The 25119-nt window shown below is 45.5% G+C and overlaps 1 protein-coding gene and 1 long non-coding RNA gene across 46 annotated transcripts in view; one reads left to right on the forward strand and one right to left on the reverse strand.

Annotated features, from left to right (window-relative positions):
• Window positions 1-21196, reverse strand: part of LOC138061220 (uncharacterized) — a 30095-nt gene extending 8899 nt beyond the window's left edge. The window contains exons 1-4 of one of the 2 annotated variants that reach the window (XR_011134908.1): window positions 20832-21146; window positions 16436-16585; window positions 15855-16013; window positions 14772-14786 (exon numbers count right to left, since the gene is read on the reverse strand). This is a non-coding gene — a long non-coding RNA (uncharacterized lncRNA). Of the gene's footprint in view, window positions 1-14771; window positions 14787-15854; window positions 16014-16435; window positions 16586-20831 lie in introns of those variants that run through there. The other variant, XR_011134909.1, reaches the window with a different exon arrangement.
• LOC104147928 (tricarboxylate transport protein B, mitochondrial-like) overlaps window positions 1-25119 on the forward strand; it is a 76014-nt gene that overhangs the window by 45992 nt on the left and 4903 nt on the right. For 5 of the 44 annotated variants that reach the window (XR_011134865.1, XR_011134871.1, XR_011134874.1 and 2 more), the window contains exons 1-3: window positions 21343-21767; window positions 22843-22996; window positions 24793-24927. The exons of 4 other annotated variants lie outside the window; for them this stretch is intronic. The gene's annotated coding sequence lies outside the window, so the exon portion shown is untranslated. Of the gene's footprint in view, window positions 1-21339; window positions 21792-22842; window positions 24928-25119 lie in introns of those variants that run through there. 35 more of the 44 variants (XR_011134870.1, XR_011134895.1, XR_011134903.1 and 32 more) reach the window with 26 other exon arrangements.

Here is a 25119-nt window from a genome sequence, read left to right on the forward strand (position 1 = left end):
CACGTTATATCTGGTAGGTGGAGAGCTCCATGTCTGGAGCTGATAAGTAGGCACCTTTCCTTGGCTTCAAATTCACAATAAAGTTTCAACAAAAAAAAAATTCCTGGCAAGACATGAAGAATCCTAGTTTTTGCCATCTTCCACCTACTTACAGCATGATGAGAAGACCACCGAACATAACACCTAACAGTCTCACCAAAGTACAGAACCTGAGAGGGGCTTAAACCCGATCCTTATATCAGACCGTCTTTAAACATTGGAATAATACATTTCCAGATCTATACTTGCACCTTGACAATTGGGCCCAAGGGAAGGTTTCTTTCTAATCTTCAGTTTCCTTCCCTGACTAGCCTCAGAAAGACCTTGTAAGTAAGAGCCTAAAGCCGCCATTGCAAAATTGGCTGCAACTAGACATTACTACAGCAAGCAATTGCTAGGAATTAATCAAGGCATATACAGTAACAGTCAGATATTCTGGCTTCCAGAATTTTTCTACTGAGCCATTTCTTGTTTTTCGATAAGAGTCAAACTACTGCAGCAGCAGACAAGACAACGACAGCGAGCTACTTAACAGCACCATGTTGCTCTGTGTTTTACAATAAGTAATTGTTAAATAAAAGAGATTAATTATGAAAACAGTGAGTGAGGTCACTAGTTTTGTCAGGCTTGAAAGCCCTACAAACTGCACCATTTATAATTAACACAGGACTAGCTTTAGTCTTCTTTAAATACGCACCTTTAAGTGGTATCACCTTATCTGCCTGAGGTTAACTCTTATCATTTCCTGCCAGAACATTACATAGCCTCAAGAAGAATTACAAGCAGTGCGATGCTTACAGTTTACAGATAATAGCTTAGGTGCACAGATTATAGATGGAGGAAGCTCTAGGTTATCTTCAGTCCTGTTGCTGGGCAAGAAAATTCTTGAAAGCACCATGGACCCTATTTTCATATGCGCATTGGTTACTTCACAGAATTCAAGCAGTGGCAAGAGGCCCTAAATTATATTCATATCCCTTCAAAGTTCTTTTCTGCCAAGCGGGTGCAAAGAAAGTATAGTGCAAATGAGAACTGAGCCTTCTCTTTTGTTCTAATTGCAGTATTTTGGAAGAAGAATTGCTGAAATAAACCAGCCCATGGAAGAGGAGATAAGTCCCATAACATTACACAGCATCCTGCACTGACTTGGAACATTCCCTGACAATGCTCTCCTGGCAGCAGATGAGAGTGGAAATGCTTTGGTCCCCAAACCAATCTACTGAGAAATTCTCCATGAGATGCTGGAAACAGAAAGCCTCTAGTACACAGCTGACTAGTTCAAATTTTGTTCAGCAGAGGACAAAAACATTAAGCTTTATTTAGAATATCTAACACAAACGAAGATCTAAGCCACCATGCTAAGTGCTGAACTTGTGCACAGTACAACACCTCTTTGCTCTGCAAATCGGTTCGTTTGCCCATATCAGTCGTTGCCTGAAGTCTAGATGCTGATACTTGGAGAAGTTTAATGACTCTTAACCATACTATAAAGTAACCAAAGAATGAATCTGTGGCTCCTGTATTCTGCTAATCCTCGTGAAGAGCACTTGAATTCCCCAAACCAAATCAAAGACCAAATACTGAATGATTCCCTTTGAGTCAGAACGTAAGGCAGTACAAGACTGTCTCTGCTGCAAAGAGCTGACACTCTAAATATACAAGATGGCAAGATGGGGGCAGGGGGAAGAGAAACCTGAACAGATAGGGAAAAAAAAGAGAAAGAGAGAGAGAGAGAGAGAGAGAGAGAGAGAGAGAGAGAGATTTCCAGGTGAGCCTATGGAGACTTAAGGTCTAGAGTGCCATGAATGACACCTGAGACTCCTGAACCCCAGACTAGTGCATTAATTCACTAGTTCCAAGACTTATCAGTCTGCCTGCAGACAGAATACGCGTAGAATATGGCTTTGACCTAGAAATACAAAAGTGAGTTTGGTGCAAGATGAACCACTTCCCGTTTAACACCTCCATCCAGAGCCTGAGATCCTCTATTAAGTATAGCCCCAATCATCTGGAATAAAGATAGGGACTGCCCTTTGATATACTAACTCCAAACATGGAGGGGCAAAACTGGGATCAGAATTAGGCAACTGGACCCCAGGCAAACTGCCCTCTTCATCAGTACAAATATCAACACCTTAAGGACAGTACAGCTTTCCAGGAGAGGCAGGAGACAAACTGCAATTTTTACTGCTGTAATACAACACATCACTGGAGTACTGTCATTCCACAGGAGATGCAGCACCAATCATTCACTCCTCACTAACCAGCCATTACGTCGCCTGACATCAAGCTGCTGTGTGCTCCGTCCTGGGCAGGTGGGTGGCTACGGCTGCTTTGGTGACTGAAGCTTTCTTTCATCTACACATTTGCCATAGATGGCAAGGTAAAAATAAATGAGGAATGTCCAGAGTAGAAAGGACACGTCACATTGCCAGGCAGCATTAGCAAAAGGACATGGACAACTGATGCTGTCCCTAAAACTGTGAGGCTGAGGCGCATCAACCGCAGAAGCTGGCTGTCCCAAAATGCTCCTTTTTGCTCAGATGAGTTACAGATTGACACTATTTATGACCCCTTCAGCTCCTGCACCAACTCCACTACATTCATGTGATAGCACAAGTCCCCACATACCAGCACAAACACGTAACAGTAACAGCATTTACTTCAGTATCTTTTGTGAACGGGGATTTTGATGAAGGGAGACAAGACTCCCCATCTAAATACAGTCTTCCTGATCTTGGCTTCCTTCTCTTCTTCTCATTGCTAGAGGAACTGTTCCTGATTTACTCCACTGCATCATCTAAGGAAGGAGAATCAGACCTGTTAAAACAAGCTGCTAAAGCTAAAAAGGAAGGGCCTGGTTTCCCACGATACAGGCTCTCCTCACTTCAATCAGAGTGGACAGGAGGAGGATCAAGCTTTACGGACACAAGAATGTTGCTGCTTATCCTGTGATCTATTGGGCAGGTTTGTTTTCAAAGAGGCGGGAACTCGGGACGGCACAGGGCTTTATCCAGGGCTAACAAGGATAAAGTCAGGAGAGAAACCAAGGAGCAGGGAAAGAAAGGAGTAGGAGGAAAGAAACCAAGGATAACTCCACAGCTTTTAGGGACAAAATTGGGTCTTTCTTATACCAGAGGTGCATCCAGTTGTGTAAGACTTCCTCAGTCCCAGGAGAAAAAGCCTGGACAGATGGGAGTAGAGATAAGAATGCAGTGAATCCACAACAAAGGAAAGTGTTCCTGATAGGGGTGACATCTCTTGACACTGTGTCTACTCCTCTCCAGTTAGCCACAGGATGGGAAGGTATGACTTCCTCCATTTACAAATTTAACCCTGTCCTGATAACCCCTGTTGCTTCCACCTCCATACCCCAGGGCCTCAGCTGCTATGGAAATGGTTGGTTTGTTTTCCTTTTTAAAAGGCCAGTAAATTGGCTGTCCTATAACGGAAAAATGGAGCAGCTCTTGTCTCACCAGAGTTTCACAGGCAACGTTTCCAAAATGACAGGAAATCCAACTACAAATAGAAGTTGATGAATCAGAATGGAAGGCTGGATCCTCACTGCCTTTGTACTCCCAGTGTGCTTTGTGCAGGGGGTATAGTCTGTGGCTTTTTCCATCCCCTCAGTTTTCCCCTCTACCACATTTATTTGCCTTACCATGCAAAGTCTGGTGTAAAATTTACACTAGTGTACAAAGACTTACTTATCAACAGGTAATGAGTCACTGGATTCAATGGAAACACTGGAAGTGCATGAGCTTAAAAAACTGGATTGGTCTTTGCTAAGTGTGTGGGCTCTTACATTTAAAGCTCTTTAAGATCAAAGTGTCTAGGTCTTTGTGGAAAACCTAGCAAAAATGTATGAATGTTGATAACAATTTCAGAATCTTTCCTTTCTTTCCCGGATTTGCCAGAGGCTACTAAATTGGAACTACTACCCTATCGGGGTATTTTTCAGTATCCACCCCTCTAATCAAATCTTCCTGGGTTTGATGTGATTTGAACCAATTAGGAGACAGGGTCAAGAAGTGAGCCAGAAATGCAAAATATTATGGCTGTTCTTGCCTGTTCTGGTGAATACTGTGGCTGGAGCTAGGGCAGCTTCACTGAAAATACAATCAGATTTATCATGTTATCAGATATTTACTAAAGAGAAATACCCTGTTATTCAATGGTGGTATAATAAAGGACATAAATCAACACAGCGTTTCGGAGCTCTGCAGATTTATATCAGCCAAACGTTTGGTCTGGAGCCCACATAGCAAACAGGGATAGAACAAGTTGCGCACAGTAATTAACCCATGGGGTCAACGTCTCCCCTTCCCAACATACATTCTATTTTTACCTTTCTATTTTGACCTCCTTCCCATCTGGGAAAGCAAAAGTGAGACAATAATGAATACAATGAGACAAGGTACATTGATTCAAATATTCCAAGGGCTCCTGGCCTGTATGCATCTTCCGTATCACTTTTGTTCATTGAAATGCCTTTGAAAGAAGAAGGAGCTCAGAGCAAATCTCTTAGGTGAGAGGAAAGAGATCATGTGAGATCGGCGACCTGGAAAGAGGGGGCAGGTAAAACAGAGTCACTTGGAAAGCCATACTGTAAAAGTGTTGAAATCTCCTTTCATCAGCAGAAAGATATAAACTGATAATTTCCTCATCAGTTACTTCCATCACACACAGAGCAACAGAATTGCGCTCCTCTCCACTTACCAATTGCCAGTTGGGCAATTTTCTATTTCTTTGTTTTCAGGGCTTGAACTGTTAAAGCATATGTCAAGGTTAGGGGCCTCTTTTAACGGCAAACTCTCAAGCAACTGGAAAGTTCTCCTAGGTTAGAGTATTTATTCACTGATAGACTGAGACTTATTTCAGCTGATGACCCTCTTACTTTCCACAAAGTCAAACTCCTCTGCTTATAAGTTGGTTAAGAGCAGTTTTCAAAAGGACATCTTCCCTCTGTCCTCAGGGACCAGCTGAAAACTCACATACATTCTCCCATGTTTCCAGGAAACTGGGACTTTGAGCAGATGCCAACACAGGTGAAGAAAGGATAGGCAGAACTTACTACCCTGCAGAACAGACACAATAGCTTTCCTCCTCCGTTCCCTTGAAAGTACAGGACAGGATAAGGGAGATAATACAAATGACAGCAATTTGATGCAAAGTCATTGAGGCAGAATCAGAAAAAAATCCTCCCTGCAGATTGATCCAAAAAAGCACTTGCTTCCCAAGTGCGTTAAAAGAAAGATCATTCAGAGTGAGGGAGGTCATGAGTGTGCAGTGTATGAACTATTCTGCACCTGTTCTTTGTACAGAGACGAGGTTAAGAGAGATGATGCAGCTGAGCTCATCTAACAGTGAGTGTACTGTGATTGAGATGGGGAACCTTGTCCCCTCTTACTATCCTCACTCCCACTGCATCAACTCCAGGGCTCATCAGAACACTTTGTGAGCCAGAATTTGGCAATCAGCCCTTGGCAAAAGGTTTAAACCAGCACTCTGCATAGGTGTGCACTTCACGCTGACAAGTAGGAGCATGCTGCTGTGCAAGGGCAGTTTGCTCATGAGCCAGCCAACTTTCTAGTGTATCTACACTGGATCTGCAACGAAAGAACACTATTGTTTATGTTCCTCTGACAAAGTAAACACAGGCTTTTCATCTTCTCCCAGTCCTGACTGCAGCTAAAAGTGTCTTTGCAACTTACATGTCAAAAACATTGATATTCCCCTCCTTAGCATCCCACCTTTGAGCACCCTGGGAAGGTTCAGAATTGGTAAGAAACAGGTCACGTGGCATCCCCTCCTCCACTTTTGCTTCTTCGTTCTTTGCTAAGCCCCGTCCTAATGACCCCTTGCCCTGTGCTGATTCTGAGGGGACTGGCCTTTTTCAACTCTGTGCTGGGAAACTGGCTAAAAAAAAAAGAAAACAATTAACCAGCTTCTGCTCATTGCCAGATCCTGCGCTTTATAAAGATAGCTTGGGTGAGATCCTGCTGCCCAAGTCAGAGGGAGATTTGCCAGTGATGTACCAGAAGCAGCACCAAGCTTTTCCTGAAAGAAGAAGGCTTGAAATTCGGAGCAGAAAGCACCCTTTCATACTAAAAAATACAACCGGCAAGATATGGTTACAAAACATTCTGAAACGCGTTGTACAGACTAGATCTACAGGTGCAACGGATTAAGGGTGGAAAATGTTTCTTTCTCATTCTTCTTAAAGACAGCAGCTTTCTTGTTTTTCATGCTAGACCAGATGCTTCTAAAATTACATGTATAATTAGTTAAAGTACTCGCCTGAGTCACTCTACCCACTCTGGCAAAGACACCCTCCCTGCAAGCCTTCACCCTTTTTCTGCCTCAGTTCCCCTACCTGCAGAATACAGCTAATAACACCCTCCAGGGTAAAGCACCTTCCCTTGACTGCCTTGCCTAATATGGCATTCAGCTGTTTTGGTCACGGACTATTTTTTACTCTGTGAATTATAGGCAGCATCTGGCATAACTAGGAGCTCTCGGTACACCCATAAGACAAGAAGTAATTGTAACACTGGCACCATGCATAAGGTGGCATGTTATCGTAACCATCAGCTTAACCATCAGCTCTCAGCACATTCACAGTTTGGGCTAGGAATTTTGATGACTATAACTGACTGCCAGGATACATGTCCAGCTGTTAGGACATGGCATTTTGCCCACCTACACTGCTTTGTTCCCCTCCCTCTGACAGGTCCCAGGCAACCAGAGTTCAAGCAGTACCCTGCATGACAGCTCAAGCCTTCTACAGGAAGACCATTCCCTATGGCAGCAAGCTCTGACCTTCTGGCATCTCCCGTGGCTCACTACTGCCTGCTGTCATTTGTATACCAAAACTAATCCTTTAACCAAAGAGGAGACGAAGTCAGAGAACAAGATCCAAAGTTCTTGCTCGCTGCCAGCAAGACAGCTTGGATTACAGCAGGTGTATTTAAAACACACTATGATGACTGGTAGTGACAAAATGGAGCTGAAAAATACCACTTGTAAAAGCACTGGATTAGGCAAGCAGGTTCATGGCATCAGACAAATAGGGAATGATTGTTACCACTGAAATGCATACTTGCTCACCTGGGCTCTCATTCAGCAAGATGCCTACACCTGTGCCTAAAATTGCATCTGGCTGCCTTTGTTCTTAAAGTCAGGGATACTCCTGAGTGTCTTGCCGTACTTCAGCACGGTGCAAGAAACCTGGGTACACAGTGCCAAAGCAACAGCAGACCAAAGCAACACATGCACAAAAGAGCAGAGGCTTTGCATATATACCACACGAAACATGATTATTGGCAAAAGGCAAGGGCATGCAACATAGATTGCCAGGGCCCTTGACATGATTTGCCAATGTGTTGCATGCAGATCAAGACGGCACACTGCAGTTATAATTCCAGAGTCTTTAAAATCAACTGTGCACTACAGCTGCATAAGATAAGTGCTTCCCTGTCAGACTTCCTCACTGCAGATTTGTTCCCCTCTTCAATGTCATTTGTAAGTTTCTTTAATTTTATTAACTGTTTTCATTCCTTGACTCACTTTTCATCCATGTTAACAGAGCAATTAGAGCAGTGACTAGCAGCTGGGCTCTGGTCTTCCCTCTGCCACTGATTTTCCGACAAGAATTGGGCAAGCTACTTAATCTCTGAGACTACTGAAGCTTAAAGGCCCTTTATGCTCCTCTGCCAAAACTGGGGTGACAAGAAGTAAATGTGACTTATGTTCACTGGAAGGCTTCTTCAGAAAGTCAGGCTCATATAAAGAAAGTGGCTTCCTACTCCACAGCAGCTAGGAGGTATTATTAGGTTCTGCAACCTGATCTTTCTAGATAGCATTGCTGAACAACTTTTACATTTGGAATCATAATTAAGCATTGTGGAAAACAAGCTGATATTGTTCAGAAGACTTCCCACGTTCCACCCTTTGGAAATTCCTCTTCTGTAGAGAAGGCTAGGATCATGTCTGTCACCTCCCGCTATTCAACGTCTGCAAATAGAGAAGCCTGGCTGTTTACTTTCATCAGCCAGAGGAGGTATCCCCCCAAAGCTGGTGGGGCTGTACTTTAATGAAATTGATGTCAGGGGAGCAGGCAAGCCCAGCCCACTGATTGTGGAGTGGTTCTGCCCAGCTGAGGAAGGAGACAGGCTCTCTTTGTTCTCACAATGATTGGGTGACTTCATAAGTTTCAGCTGACATTTCCATTCTGTGTTGAGTGTTACCAACCCTCCTCCCCCAAAAGACACAGAGGGAAAGTGAACTAGTTGTTTCTCCTTGCTTGTTTCAATAGCCTGTTTTTTCTTTCCCCTTCTTCTACCTATGGTCTTTCTCAACCGCTTCCATGCCTTTTTCTCTACTTCCTTATAAAAATCTTTCTCTTTCCTCACTAGTCATCACTTTTCTCACTATAGTCTTCTCATTAAGGATGACAGAACTGCTTTTTATGCAAACTTTCCCAATAGTATTTTAACATTGAGTTCCCAGCAGAGGATCTGGGGCAGTGAGAGGGTGCAAAAGCTTGGAGAGGTAAAAAAGAAATCTAAACTACATCAAATGAGTGTGATGGAATAAACAGAGTGGTATGGTAGATTTGGTCAATGTTCACCGGCTCTTACAGACTGAGACAGCAGTGTGCATGCATCTTTGCATGACCAGTACTGTATGCCTGTATGATACGTGTAGGCTTGTCCATGTGCATTCCTGAACTGAAGCCTGAGCTGGGGAATCCTCACTTTCAAAATAAAGTCTTTCTAGACTCAACCTAAGTCCTACTGACTTCAGACCTAAAGCAGCATAATCACTGTTAATATTAAAAATCTCTTCTTAATCTTAATCATTAATACTAATCTGCAAAGCTTATTTGAGAACAGCTGAAGACAACAACCAGTTCATATAGGGTAATTGCCAGAAGTCCTCAATTGTTTAAAATAACTGAGGGGCAACTTTTCTGTGTCATCTCTGTTTGGCACCTGGGATTAGCACAGCACTAAAACAATGAATGCAGAAGAGTAACAGAGTGCATGCACCAGGCACGTGCCTGCGGGTATATGTGCAAATAAATCTATCCACAGGCAGCAAAAGAGCAGCCATTCTCTGATTTGCACAAGGTCTTTCAGCTCCTCCTGGCACGTTCACTCACCGCAAGAAAGACTAGTAGAACCAACTGTCTCTATTACACTTAAGGGTGCCAAGCCCTACTGAGGGTAACATTTAAGAGACAGCAGTTGCTGCCATGGCTGCAAACTTTGTTTTCTCAATACTGATCTCAGGTAACGCTGAGGCCTAGCCATCCTCTTCTCAGCAAATCGCTACCCGATCGTGCGTCTGACAGCATTCCACGGGTGGTTCCAATTCTTTCCAGATCAAAGTTCTAGCTGATCGTGGCAGAAATCAACCTGATACTCTGGCCCAGCTCCAGCTGGCACAGGACTGCCAGGCAAGGGAGAAGCCTCAGTGATGGGACACTTTTTGTCAGCACCTGTCCCAAAGTACTCTGTTACAGAAGAGTGCTCTGTTACAGAAGAGGTGGAAAAATGTATGGTTGCTTTACCAACACGAGTTCCTTAATCCCAGTCCCCTACTTAGCACCTGCTCCATATCATGCACAGCATCTTACAGTGTGGCTTATTATTATCTATTATTTTCCACAGCACTCTGCTTACCCAGTCTGGGGGTCAGGGCTGACACCACTTAGGAAATTCCGATATTGGGGCACAGGAAAGGTAGTAACAGAAGTAACTGCAAGTCTCATGGCACTCTGCTGTGCTGTGAGGGTGACCTAGGCTGAGGGTCTCACAAGCAAATCCCTGGGAGGGAAGATGAAAACCTGCTACTGTAGTAATTGATCCTTGGATGTTGCATTTGGAAGGAGCAGGATTGACCAACACTATGGGAAGATGACAGCTCTGCAGTCAGCACTGTGACACCTCTTCAGGCTGTGACACCGTTGCACGCTCCCATAGCTGGAGGGCTTTCCCCAGGGAGTTGCCAAAAGGCACACAAACCTCCCACCAAAATGGCCAATGTTTTACTCCCAAATCAGCTATTTGTGGTTAATACTGCCCCTCTGCTTTTATCTTTATTCTAAGAAACACCTTTGCCAAGCATATGTAGAGTTCTAGGAATATTAAGAGAGCAGTACCATGGTGCTCCTCCTCATGCCTCGGGTATAATCTGCTGCTAGGTAGCTCACTATCTCACTCTGCATTCCCAAAACACTTCATAAACTACTCCAATTTCCATCATGGAATTCCTCAGGGCTCTTCAGCTGTTTATCAGGCCAAGGCTTGATAGTGGCTTTCCTGTCTGATAATGCTGGTTGACGAGCTCCTCAAGCATCCTTCACAAACCCTCCAACGCATTCCTGTTTATGATATAAAACTTTCACCGCTTGGATCACAGACTAACCAGTAAGTCTGCTTGTCCCTCCACCTGACTGGGGTTCCCTTTTTCCCTGAACGCTCTACTCTTCTGGCTTGTTACCCTTCCCAGATTGCTACAATCTGTCCCTCTCCTTCTCATTCGACAAAGAACCAATTTAAACACATCTTGTCTTAGAGGGAAATCCCAGGTGTGAAAACGTGCTAGCAGCCTGAGGTGAAACCGTACAAATTTGATATAGTTCCAAAGAGGGAGTGATCAGCTCTCATCCTTCAGCTGGAAAATGTTAGCTGTTGGTTGCTGTGGAGTTTTGGCCTATATGACAGGGGTGACACTGTTAATGTTCATTAAACCACTGACTGTACCAGCAATTGGCAATAGAGTCAAGTGTCGACCGAGGGCAGTCACGTACTGTTTGTAATATAGTACCTGAAAGTTGGGAAAGGCTTCTACTGAAGACACAACCCAGACCTTGCGTGTTGCCATTAAGCATAATGGAAGGAACACTCTCGAGCTTTTAAATACAGTAAATATGCATGCGCTTTGCTAGTAAGTTAGAAGATAACAGGGCAAATTCTAGTCTCACCTATAATATAAGAGTAAATGTGCAGTCATTCCATCAATTCCTGTAGAGTTACTTGAGATTTATAGGTGCATCTCTAAAATCAGAACGCAGCCCTTGGTCTTGATCTTGAAGATCTCAAATATCAGATTTGTTGCGATGTTTTTCCACCTAACTTCCATTGGCAGCAGTGGCAGTTAGGTGCCATACCCTTTTTTTCCTCTTTTTGTTTTTGTTTTTTTTAAATATCTGGACATAAGTGAAATCAAAGCCCCAACGCTGTAATAAGAAAGGGTAGGGAAACTGAGTGGGTGAGAAGAATTTGGGGAGGGGCATGCTATAAATACAGAAGAGGGAATGTTAACAGGGAAACTAAAAATAAATGGGGTGGCACAGATGAATCTCTGGAGTAACTCCCTTGACCTCACTGAAGTCACATTTTGTTTCCACTGAAGCACTGCCTCCAACACTGGCTTTATATGTGACCTTTCATATATAGCTAAGCATGCTCTAATGCACTAGTGCTGTTCTCCTTTTCTTGCTGCTCAGGACTTTTGAACTAAAAGGAACCTATCTCAGCTGTTTACATATTTGCAGTCATGGAACTACTCAGGACTGTGAGATTGCCTTTCAGCTATAGCAACCACCACAGTAACAAGAATACCAGAACATTATTTCTATATGTAATCTTCGGCACGGCAAACACATAAAACCCTATGGCACATATTAAAGGACGCTTCAATATATTCCCAGAAAACAGCAGTTCAAACAAGAAAAGCAGGGAGGGAGGGGCAGCAGAGAGATACTGTATCAATGTGATTATTTTTTCTTAAATTCTTAAATTGTGTTATCAGTGAAGAAAAATGATGCTAAAGAATTAGAAAATAGAAATAGACCCACATCAGTGCTTTGGCCACAGTACCAGAGAGACCGGGAGGTTCACAAATTTTGATCTGGAGCATGGAGGGGTAACTTCTGTTCAGCTGACCTATGTCGATCCAATTTTATCTAGCTACTCGGAATGCTGGCTGGCTAACTGGCAGGCCAACCAGAGTGGACAGCAGTGCTCTGTGTGCACAGGCATGTGTGTGTGTGTGTGTGTGTGTGTGTGTGTGTGTGTGCACGCATGCACAGAATGAGAGAACATGGCCAATGCATACCAATCACTGTCCTCCCTGATGGGTGGACAATCAAGAGCTCAGATTTGGATGGCACTGGAGGCTGATTTACCCAGGAACTGATTTACCACAAAATCCAACACTGAGAGATAGAAGGAACTGGAAACCATCTCCCTCTTCACCAGGCAACTATTTGAATAAGAGTTCTCAGGTTTTTACCAAGTATTTGAACAGCTTATCTGAACATTTCACTCTAGCAGGTAGCTATGTTTTGCCTAAGTAAAGGTACTAGTCTAAAAACATTGGAAGGGCTGGACAGCTGGGAAGGAATTAACATCCCAACAGTGAACACTGAGATGTGGAAAGCAGCAGTGTGCTAACCAAACACTTTGCCTCAACTCACTGTGTTTATTCTTCACCCAAAAATAAAACGTCCCAATGTTATACTTTATACAGAACCAATCTAACACCTGATTCCTTACATAAACGTACCTCTTTGCGTGAGTAGATCATTAAGTCCTTTACAAAGGAAGTCAAGATTTTTATTCTCATTTTACAGGCAGGACAGAAACTGAGGCAGTTTCTGAAGCGATCTGCCTCCAGTGCTAGTGGCTGAGCTGCTGGGTGAGAATTCAACCTTTCACAGTCCCCATCTGGTCCTCTAGAATCAGGCCTGTTGCCTCAGTGCTGTTTCAGCATGTGCCCAGACAGCTGTGAAAGAAGGTGGCCAGGAGAGTGCATCTATCTGTCTGTTTCTCTGCCCTAAGATATGCCCCTGAGCAAAGAAACGTTTAAGATTCTCCTGACAGAATTAAACTAACATGTCTTCCTCATCCTCCACCCTAAAACAAGAGAGAGTATGGGGTCTGTCTTATGTTTCTCGTTTTGAACTTTCCCATGAGAGTTAAATCTTTGCAGACCTCCTCCCCCACCTCCCATGCATCTAGAACGGTGGGAGTTTTCTTCCACAATCTGCAGGACGGTGCTGAATTTGGTAGTTCCTTTACCTCTACCAATTACTGAAGCAGCAGCTTAGGAGCTTTGTTCCAAAGTAGCACAGGCAAGGAACGCTCAAGAATTGAGATCAGCAGAGCACAACAACAGGCACTCAAAGGCTGTTATTCTGAAACCAGTGGAACATACATTACCTTTTCTCTCTCCACTTACAAGCTCCTTACAGTGTAGACTGGCACTGGGCTGTCCACACCAACAGTACCTCTCAGTGAGACCATGTGGTCAGCAGTATGTCTGCATGGGAGCCTGCAAGCAGAGGTGAGCTCTCTCTTCTGCTACAAGCAAACTGGAAGCTCTATGAATGTGATTTACCAGAGCTAATCTCCAATAGAGAGAGATGAGATGTTACCTTAGTACTACTAGTCTGAAGCCCACCATTCTTCAGAATACATACAGAGTAAACTAAGCTCTCCTTTGAAATACCTGTAGGAGATACCTATCCCCACAGAAGTGTCAAGATTCAGAGAGCTAGTGGGCAGGTAAGAGTCTGGCTTGCACTGCTAGCAACTTTGCAACTTTGTTCTGAAGATTTTAGCAGTCAACAGAAACAGCTGGGGTAAACAGCTGGTTTATTTCAGTAAAGACTCCTCTAACAGGATCCAGGTTTTGGTTCACTATTAGTTGCTGTGAGTGCTAGAAGGAAAGCAAACCAAAGAGTCTAGCACAGACAGCCTTAGCTTCAGGGACTACTAGAGTGAAAAGGACAAAAGATGGACACAGTATATGATCATCAGTGTCCCTTTCTAAGCAGATGCCTTTGGACCAGGAAATTGTAGGCAAGATGTCAGGAGAGAGGAGAGAGCTTCCGGAGCTTGGGAAAGGTCAGCAACCTATCCGTCTGGGCTCAATAACAATAACAGGGCCTGCAGACCAGCAGCAAGGTTGCTCTGTAATGACACTCCCAGTGAATTATGACCAGCAGGGGCTGTGTGAAAGCAGGAGGAAATAAAATGTGGTAACGTGAGTCACAGCTTGGACATTACGCTCTTTTCGGTGGAGGGATATTATTTTCACCAAATACAAACATGCTTCGTATATAGCCAAGAAGGGGGGAACAGTGCTATTACTGGCATGATGATTCTGTGTCTTTATGAAGCTGCAAGCTTTGTAACAAGATGCCCAGCGTGACTTAGAATTGCAGCATTACTGTGCATGTGTTCAACAATGCTCAGTGAAAAACACAGATCAGCAGGCCAGTGATTAGGTTTCATTTTGAATGGATGTGCCTAAGCAAAGAGATTCTGGTAAGCAAGTAGTTAATCCAAATGCAGTTTCTTCCCACCCCAGCGCTGAACTGCATAAAGCCTTACTTGATGATTGAAAGGAATGTCTGGAGGTCCCAAAATGAAAGCACTGCAGAAGAAATAAGTAGTCTCGATTCTTGTCCTGTTTCTGTTACAAGAATGCTGCGTGACCCGGGTCCAGTCATTTAAGCTCACATCGGATGTGTTGTTCCTGCTCTTTCACTGCTTCCTCCTTTCCCTGCTAGAGGCTACTGTCTCTTCAGATATGCACCTATGGTCCATCGCTAGCAATTTAGGTTACCTTTAACGCTTTCAATAGAATATTACCAAAAATAAACCAACTCTGAAACATTTTCCCAGAATTCTCCATGTCCTCTCAGAGGAATCAGCACTTAATGGTCTCTGTTTCAATGGAAAAAACAAACAAACAAATCTATTAATACCAATTGTTAATGATTTTGCAAGTCATGGGGTACTGTGCCTTGGGCAGATGGGTGACTAATATGCTTTCTAAACACTTAAACCCAGATAACCTATTAGAAACCAAAACGCAGAAGGGGCAGCTTTGATAACAGAATAAAGTAAAGAGAAAATCAAAGACCTATGAGTTGCATTCACACAGCACCCACAAAGGCATCTAAATTATAAAGCTAGATTTGGGGTAAATTTAGGTATTTTAAATGGCTCTCTAGAGGAACCTCTCACTCCGTCATGACAGGGAGACCTAGATGATGAACTCAAGCCTAAAATATGAATACTATCACTTACTGCTACATAGAAAGGAACCGTGCAAAGCCTGGGAAGGTCGATATTGAATGCATTCACATCCACTATGCTTGTATATGCCAGAAAACTCCTCAATCTATTCAAAACATCTTTGCACATTACATATTTTTCAAAATTTGTACTCTATTCACTGTCTTTATTATTTTAATCGGGGAAGGGGCATTAGACAAAACACTGAGCATCTGAACTTTTGAACGACCCACACCCAAACTTTGGAAGTAACTCCTGCCCTTCTCATGGAATGAACCTGCCTCTCTCTCAGTCCCTCCCTCAGCACTCCCAATCCACGCTTTCCAAACTGTCATAGATTTTAAATAAATCTTAAGCTGCCAGGCCACTCCAGAGCCTGTACAGCATTTAGCATTTGCCATACATGGAGCGTGACATTCTCCTAGTGCTGTGAATTACTTATCAGGGTGACTGGTAGATCATTTGCTTGCTTTGGAAACTGGCCTTTCTTAAAGGCTGATCCAAAACTATGAAATGAGCCTGCTCACTGCTCTTGGATCACACGCCAAAAACCAGGACTGCCACTCATCTCTCCTCCTGCACCTCCAAGAACAAGGCACATTCTTTTGACTGTGCCTCCTCTAGCCTAGAGCTGTAAAAGCAAACAAACCAACCCACAACAATCCAAATACCCCCAGTCTTCCCCAGAAAAAATCTAAAGCTGAAACATTCTACCAAAGCAGGACTTCCACGGCGCACGCTTTTCTCCCAGAAAGGTGAAGACTACAAAGACAGCGACAGATGCTAGTCACCTCAGTCCGCTACTGGTAGACATCCAATATGGTGATGTGTAGGGCATGAGCACTTCTGGAAAACAGGCTGGAATGCAAACGCCTGAGAGAATAGCGTTTGAGAGTTAAGACATGGCAGAATCAATACAACCTTGAGATCAGACAGCAGTCAGAATAAAGAATACAGTGGAGAGAGGTAAAATCTGCAGTTAGATCTATAAGCAGCTGAACGTAAGAATTGAAACCAACTGCCACCTTAAAAAAAACCCAAGTAGTTTCCCAGGAAAGAAAGCTCAATTCAGTTTGGTTTTCTGCTTTTGGTGGACGAGATTTTTAACTCCACGGTATCAGGCTTTTTTTTCATAGTGCTCTCTAACAGGAGAAGAGGTAACTCCCATACAGTGAACAGTTCAATACAAAGGAAGATGAACTCTAGGAATTAGATATTTAAAAAGTCAGATCAGAGTGCAGACAGTCAGGCTGTGATATTCACTCATGAAAAATATTCTCCTTGAGAAAACTCACCAGTCAGGTTTCTTTAAGGAGCCTGTAACAGGACAAACACCGTATGCACCTCGGTGACACATCCCTTTTGCATGTCATGCGATCCAACAGAGGTGCTTGGTGCAGGATTGGTTCCGGTCTCCCTATGTTCTGCCTTGATGCTGGATACCACTGAAGGGGAGAGATAAGGCAAATCTTATGACCCAAATAAAATCAATCATTTTCATCAAGGCACTGGGTGTAATCATACATTCCAGAGAGCAGCAGCAAAACCCAGATATCTGGTCACCTCCTTCGAGCAGCTCTGTGGCAGCCAATGGAATTGTTAAAAACAGAGCCCAAATCTTGGGGGATCTGAGAATTACAGTCCAAATGAAGTGATCTTCCACGCCCTCCTTCTCCCCTGCTCCCTACCTCATACAGAAGGCTACAGCCTAAGAGCCAGGAATCTGTATATTTTGCCATGGTGAAGAATGCAAACCTCTTCCTTTCTAAAGGTACCTACTGATCCGACCAGGCATGCAGTCGGAATAAGCTGAAAAACAGAAGCCAAGTGCTGGAACAATCTGGTGTCATGCTTATCTCTGAAAACAGCCCCTGTTCAGTCCGCAGGACATCTGAGCGGGTTCCGTCAACAGAGGCACCACTGTTTGGACAAATCACAGAAGCAAGGAGCCTGCCCTGCCACTTTTCAGATGCTGTCACTACCTCTATTTTGGTTCATCTGCAATTTGGGAATGACTCTATTCTGACAATCTAAAACTCCCGGTTCAGCCTTCCATTGTACACAGTATCCCTCAGACCTGGTCCTGAATTATCGTTCATTGTTAAAGCTTGTTAAACATCTGCTGCGCTCTGTCTCAGAGATAGCTGTATCGCATTGAGGGGCAGGGATATTCCTCCCTTAACAAGCAGTTCAGGGATAATTTCTGCTCTGGACATACAAACGTTCCACATTATTTACTGCATTCTTATTTATTGCCAGGCAAAAGACATTCTGAAGGCTCTCAGAAGTAGCCTCTGTACTGCTTAAGCATATCAGGGATGATTATGGAAGTTAAAGTAATGCCTATGGGCCTCACCTACTAGATTTTAAACCAAATGGGACAGTTAGATCGCCTCATTTGCATTCCCAACTCTGCTCCACAGCCCACTGGCAGTCAAGCACAGCAGGCCCATGACTCATTTCAAATTTAAGAGGAACAGTGGATGGCTGTCCGCAAGAAAGTGCACTCCCCTGTGACCCAAAACATTTGGGAATGATTGGCCCAGGCTAACCTCTTGTATAACACAAGCTACGGAATTTATCCAGTCACTGATAGAATTCAGTAAAGAACCAGATCTCTATCCTGCTTGAGGCTGTACAGAGAACAAAGAGTCAGTCCCAGTCCTCAAGAGCACTGAGATTGCATAAGACAAGAGCTGAGAGGTGAAAAGTGTAGGGGGCAGGGAACAAGGAAAGGGTATTTTACACTTCAGAATCCGTGAGCTGGAAATGAAAGATGATACAAGAGTCAGTGCTGAACCATAGGCAAGCTGACTGCTAAAAGGTCTGCACTTCATCAGAACAACTGTAAGAAGTAAAACAGCTGTGATACAAGGGTTAACGTAACTGAGATCTTTTATCAGCAGAGACCTGTGAAAATCATAGGTCATGTCACAGAGCATAACATAGAGACTAACCAGGCTACGTGTCACTTCAGACTACAGAGGAGCAGGACACGTGACGGCAGAATAAATAGGAGCAGCGTTCCTTCTGGTCCCCCTCCCCAGCTTGTTACCAAGTGTGGCTTTGCCAGGTTCCTTTTTCCACACAGAACTGAGAGCCAGTGAGGTCAAGTAATCAGGCAAGAGAGCTGTGAAAAGGCTGGGAACTGAAGGCCAGCTTTCACTCAGTACTTACAGTTATCTTCTATTGTATGCAGGTAGCCTCTTTTCACATGTATTTCACTAGTTCATGTGTATTTCACTAGAAGATCAGTTGAGAAGACCACAATAAACAATTTGAGGATTGAGGAACTCAGTCAGGGTGGAGATGGGGATGTAGGGCAGAGCTGCTTGCTAGAAGGGGAGCTTTGTAAATTTTGTGCTGCTATGCAGGTGGATAGATGGGAAGCTAATCCTGACTGCGAAATGCAATGTAACTATCCCTTGCAGCCTTTCCTAAGCATGATACTACAGCTTTAGCAGGAATGAAAACTGAGCTGTAGAATTATTCCTTATCAATCAAATCTTTTTCTCTGTCAGAGAAAGAGACAGAAAGAGGGACAGATGGAAAACTCTCCTCTCTGCTAGGTAGACTTACTAATGGGATCTGGATATCTAAGAGGCTGAAATAACATGTGAGTGAATTTATTCTCAGCACTTAATCAGCACAGCTGCAGTGCTAACATTCATGGAAATGCTAAGGGAAGAACAGCAGCACTGACAGCCGTGACGATGAAGGGATAAGCTTGCCTCAGTTTAGGCAACAACTACAACCCAGCAACTGTTACAGACTCCTATGTAGAGATGACACATACGCACAGATCACCTCACCTGTCATGCTGTATTTCAAGGAGTAGACTCAGCTTTATACCATGTCCCAGTTTTCCTAAGGAAGGCTTTAAATGAAGGTTATTAGCAGTCAAGAGGTCCTTCCTCCTCTAGAGAGGAAACTGGCCAAAGAAAAATGCAATTCAGAAAAACCTCTGTGGGAAAGATCCTTTCTCCAAGTAGAATGAACATGTATCTCATGAGAATATGGCAGGCAAGACAGAAGAAGCTACAGTGAAATATTTCTTGGAAAGGCTAGGTTTGACAGCCCAGCCTCAGTTTACTACTGCCATGGCTAGGACTCTTCCTGACCCCAAGAAATGCCAGTGAGAGCTGAACAAACAACAAGCAAGAGCCTGTAAGATCCTTCCAGCGCTCAGGAGGGAGCGGAAGGCAAATAATGCTGAACCTAGACTAACTGCATCTGACTCTCACCTCACTCAAGGCACAGCACATATAAAAGTCATGAGAATATGTCAAGCAGCAAGGATCTGAGTGAAGAGTACTTCCTTCAGCAGCAGCTTCTAAGGCCGCTTCCACCCCAACACCACTCCCTTTTGCTCACTTCTGGCCCCTCGGGTCAGTCAGAGGAGCTCTGTGTGTGCAGCTACCAGCTAGACCACATCTAGGGAGTTACTTGGTTTTCACAGAAAAATCTCCTTCCCCTACAATACTGTTTTGTTTTACCACTGGATCATTTTACACTCCCTCACAAAGCAACAGAGGGGGCAGTCATGTCGCTCACGGTGGGGGCAGGGCTTCTAAAGCCAGACCTATCACCAATAAAATAACTGTAATCATGGCCTACAATAAAAGCCAAAGAAAGAAGCTGAGGAATGCACCTAGAACAACGCTATATAACTCTGGCCTCAAACACACACTCCATAAGACTTAATCTCATTTTCTGAATCTCTCAAAACAACTCTCCGAAACCCCGATAGCACGAATACAACTGCCTCCAGGAGAGCCAAATGCCTTTGGTTGCTTGTCATGTTCTCTCTCCCTTAATCTGGATGCAGAAGCGGAGAAAAGAAGCATATTCTGTGTTATGCTTTGGAAATACACATGAACTGATCCAGGGTGTTGGCGCTTCATGTGTGCGGCCAGAAGCCAGGCATGCCCAACTGCTGTCTTAGCTTTGACAAAGGCTTGCTCAGCGACCTTGGGCAAATCATGTCTTCTTGGCCACGGGGAACAAAAAAAAACACAACATGCTTGCGCAGACAGTGAAGCTGGGATTAAAAAGCTCCCTCTCACCATCCCATCCTTCTTCCTCTTTACAGTACTGCTACAGCCGTCTGGGCAGTCACAGTATACACTAGACAACTGCAATAATCCTGGGGTGGCACTTTTATTTTTTAAAATAAACAGACAAACAGCGCAACCTCACTGACACTCGAATTATCAAAACCAGAGAGGCGCTGAACAGCAGGGTAAGGATAAGCACAAGCAGCTCAGGGCAGGAGCTTTGCCACTAGAGCAAATGGATCAGTCCCTTCCTAAGAGAAATGGGGACCGGGATACTGTCCTTCTTCAGGAAGGGACTGCTGGCTAATTCTTTACTGCTAAAATTTTAATAATATGCTCCCTTGAATATTCTTTGCTGTCTCAGGACCTGTGACACTGACTCTAAACCCCTGCAGATAAATTTGCATTTTTTCCACCTGTCTGGTGTTCCTGGGCAGCTGATGAGACATACAAACTACGGCTCACCTATGCTAGAAAGGAGTAAACTCTTGTTACCTTCGAGTGCGCTCAGCTAACAGAGTTCAGCATGTAATACAGTGGCCAAACTACTTCACCATCATAAAAGATCATAGTTTCTTGGTGTGTATGTATACATTCTTTATCTGAAAGCTCCAAGCATTAGTAAATTCAGTACCTCCTTGGACAAGTTGCTCCAATTTTTTCTTTTCTCCCATAGAAGAAAAAAAAAAGGAACATGAACCTTATTTCTAAAGTCTGAATTTGCTTCATTTCTGCTTCCAAGCACTACAACTCGTTATGCCTCTCCCAGCTGGAACAGAGAGCCCTCATTAACGATCCTTCCTCGGAAGCGCTTTCCAGCTGTGCTCCGTAGCTCGGGCTCACAGCATGTCCTTGGGAGAGGGAGCGGGAGCGGGCCTCGGGCCGCCTGGCCTCTTGTTCTGCAGGGCTGGACGCGCGCGCTGCCTGGGGATACCGTCCCCGCCGAGGGGACGCGCCCGCCGGGAAGCCGCCGCGGGGAGCAGCCCCCCGGCCCAGCCGCCGCGGCCCAGCGGGGAGCCGGGCGCCGGCAGGCCGGGCCCGAGGGGCCCCATTCGCGCGCGGCGAGGCGCCTGCCGGCCGCACGCAACGCCAACGCCGACGCCGCGCCGGAAATGACGTTGCCCGACCATGCGTCATGCCGCACCGCGCGCCGGGAGGTTCCGGCTGGCTCCCAGCGCCCGCCGCGCGCTGCGGGGCTGCATGCGCACGCGCACGCGCTGGCGGTCACCTCCTGTGTGGCGGCGGGACCGCCTGCCCCCCCGCCGCCGCCGCCGCCTCCGCATTGCTGTGCGCCGCGCGGGGGCGGAGCAGCGCCGCCCTCCTGCCGCCCCGGCCCGGCCGCCGTAGCTGAGGCCTGGCGACCGCCGGCTCTCGCCCCTGCGCCTGCCCCTGCCCCCGCCCCTCGGCGGCTGAGGCCGGGGGCAGTTTCTCGCACCGTGCGGCTCGCGAGTGGATGGCCTGCGCTGTGAATGCCCTCCGCTCCGCCGGCCGGCCTGGGCCGCGTCTCTGCTTCGCGCCCAGCTCTTCTTGGCTGCTCCCGAGTCTGGTTGGCCTTCCACTGCGCTGATCGGTTTGCTTTCTTGTTGCATTTTTGGTACCGCTGCTGGCCTGCCTGGGCTCGCTCCTGCTTTTTTTTCTGGTTGAGATGGGGTGGGATGGGACTGGAGTTTTGGCCCCAGTGCTTACGGAGAGGATTTTCTGGGGATGGGCAGGTCTGGCAGGGAGTAAAGGCAACAGAGGAGTTCCGTGGAGAAACTGCAGAGAGAGTGAGGCTGGCTAGGAGAAGAAAGAGCAGTTGTGCACTTCAGGGAAGCGTAGGCCACCGTGTGAGGGGGGGTGTGGATGCCCAGTAGCAGAGGGATTGGGTGCCTGTCCTGGTGCAGTTTGCTTGGGTAGGGTGGGATTTTTCCATGTGGTTCTGGTTCAGGGGTGAAGGGTGGGTGAGGGACCAAGTGGAGAGGGTGGCTGTAGAGGTGGCTAGGTGTTTCTGCATTCTGCTTTCGAGGCAGCTGGGGAATGCTGAAGCATCAAGGTGCTGATGGCCTGGCAGAGCTCACAGGCTAGAGCAGCTTCTCTCTTCTTTGAAGAGAAGTGGCAGAGCAGGTTGGTGACACCCTTGGATTATGTGAATTATTTGTGGAGGTCTTTGGCTGGTTCTGTGGCTTGTATGCACTGGGATACCAGCGGGAAAAGAAATAATTTCTGTGCGCTGGCCTTTGATAGGAGTGAGGGATTTGTGAGCAGCCTCATGGGGCTATTTGTCTATTGCTGCTGTATCATTGCTGCTGTCTGTCCTAGGTCCCTGAGTTTGCCTTTGCTATGTACTGGGGCCATCCATTTGTTTTCTGGTGCAACCCAGAGCCCTCTGTTTGTCCTCTGGTTCTCACGGTATTCCCAGGGGTCACCTGGCACTGAGAGCTTGGGTATTACCAGCTGGGCAAGCCCATCCCTTGGAGTGGCCATGGATGTTAGGGCATCTCCTGTGTACTGGGGCCTGTTTCTGCCTGGAGGTGCAGGTGTGGGTAAAGGAAGTGAGGGGAGGCAGTGAGGGTGCTTGTACTTGGCACTGATCTTCACTGGGAGCCTGGGACAGAGTCTGCTAGGAGCACAGATTTGACTTGCCATGTGCCTTGTTTTGCCTTTAGGTCCCAGGTTCCTACCCAGTGCATGCTGGATCACTGTGGATGCAGCCTGGGTTAGCTGGGAGGCCCTGCAGCAGGATTTTGGCAAGTGCAGCATACCCAAGAGTGCTGGTTAGTCGCAAGAAGGTTTAGAATCAGTGGACCGAACCAATTTAAGGTCAGTTGGGTCAGGCACAATTAGCGCAGCCCCAAGTTAGTTACTTAAGAATTGTAATTGGAGAAAGAAGTCTGAGAGAAGACAGGCACCCCTGGGCACAGATTGGTGTCCAACTAACAGGAGCGTCAAGTGATCAAAGCCCCTACTGAGCCTCCCCAGACCTTGCTCACTTTGTACAGCTGCCCCAAAGCCATGGGGCTTCCCAATCCCATATGTGGCACTGGGTTCCACATCACCTCTAATGCACTGCCCATGCACCCATGCACTGCCCAGGGTCTGGATGTTTCCAGCACCGGTGCAGCAGCCTAATGCTGCCTCCTCCTCTGGAACGTGAGAGTCCTCCACAGCTCTTCTGGGACAGATGGTCCTTGACAAGGTCTCTGATGTCTTTTACAGGGTCCCCAACAACTTCCTCGATACCTCTTCCTCTGTGGTCCCCTGTGGCTCTTCTTGAAAGGCCAACAGCGACATGCAGCACCCATATGCACTCAGCACACCTCTTGGATAGGAGCCCTGCCTGACTCCTGTAACCCCCCCTCCTTCTATCCCACAAACCTTCCCACCATGGAGGGCCCTGGGGAGGCCCCTCCCAACACAGCCCCGTAGAGCTCCTAAACCATGCACAAATCCTTCCCCAAAGCCCCAATGACCCCCAGACCTTGCCCCAAGAGACCCCAAAATGCCTCCACACTTTGCCCCAACACCGTCACTGATTCCAGAACCTCTCCCAACCCATGTCCCTAAGCCTGAAACAATCCCAATACCATGCCCAAACCCTGCTGCAACACCCTCACCAAATGTTGTCTCGACAGCAGCAGTCTGATCCTTGAATACACTGTATTCTCTCTTGGCAAACGTTTCATTAGAATCAAGTAGGGGAAAGAGCTGTGCCCAGCCAGATGGTCCTGCGACCTCCTTGGCTGTGACACTGGCACTGCTGGATGTCGATGTGGCTCCTGCCAACTTCACACCACGCAGGGATCCTCTTTGCTGCCTGCAGCAGGACTGCAGCAACCCCACAGACCCTGAACACCCCCAAACTCAAGCTCTCCAAATCTTGTCTCAAATCTCCTACCAGCACGATGCGTTATTTGAGAAGAGATCTGCTATTGTTAATAATAGCTTGATTTTTATTAATAACAGATTAATTTATAAAAGGTTCTAATAAATACTGGATGTGATCTCTGTTTCCCCCTTAGTCCCCATTTAGAGAAAAGGGAATTTATGGCATCTTCTGGTGAAGAATGTGATGGTGGAGACTTTTTTTTTTTTTAGCCATCTTTCAGGACTCTCTGTACATGCAGACAGCTTTCTAAATGCGGTCAGTCTGAGATGACAGCATTGTGCACAGTACTAAAGGAGAACATTAAGATAAAATTTCAGGCTAAGGAATAGCCTAAAAAAATAAAAGGCTCAGGAAAAGCCAACGAGAACACTGAAGGGCTGTGGGAAGTCCTAGTCATGCTGCAGAAAACAGTATGAGTTTCAGTCACATCCTCAGGGAAGGATATAGCACAACAGATGCTATTAGTTACCACCTTTAATTACCAAAAAGCAGAAGGATTTAGAGATGTCCAGCTGAATGGCACAGCGAATTATGTAAAGGGATGTATAAAGTAAGAACAGCCTCCCCCACCCCCAAAAGACAGTTTAGGCTTAAGTAATAGATGTATGTAGCTTTGAGCAATGTGAAGAGGGGTGGTTCCATCAGTCACACTTCAAACTTTGGAGAAGTGCTCTGAAAATATGATATCCTTGTGACCTCAACAGTCTTTTTAGTTTGTTATGTTTTGCAGGGTAATCTTCTGAAGGAGGACAACTTGAAGAGAAGCAGCTAGACTTAGTGATACAGTCATTCATTTCAGTCATCTTCATCTTATTTGAGGCAAGGATCCAAATACAGAAGTAATCTAGGAAATGTATCAAAAAAGGTAATAAGTTTGAAACAGAGGAGAGCAAGTAAATGCTATTACTTTTCTGTACAGGTAAAGATTGAGAGATTTGTGGGTTAATACAAAGGCTTGAGAAGAACTACAAAACCGTAGAATAGTATTGAACCAGAATAAAAATATGGGTTTAGGGAATATGGTATAGGTGAGTGTTAGGGGATGTTCCTACCTGTC

The sequence above is a fragment of the Struthio camelus genome, chromosome 16 (assembly GCF_040807025.1).
Source record: "Struthio camelus isolate bStrCam1 chromosome 16, bStrCam1.hap1, whole genome shotgun sequence".
NCBI classification, from domain to species: domain Eukaryota; kingdom Metazoa; phylum Chordata; class Aves; order Struthioniformes; family Struthionidae; genus Struthio; species Struthio camelus.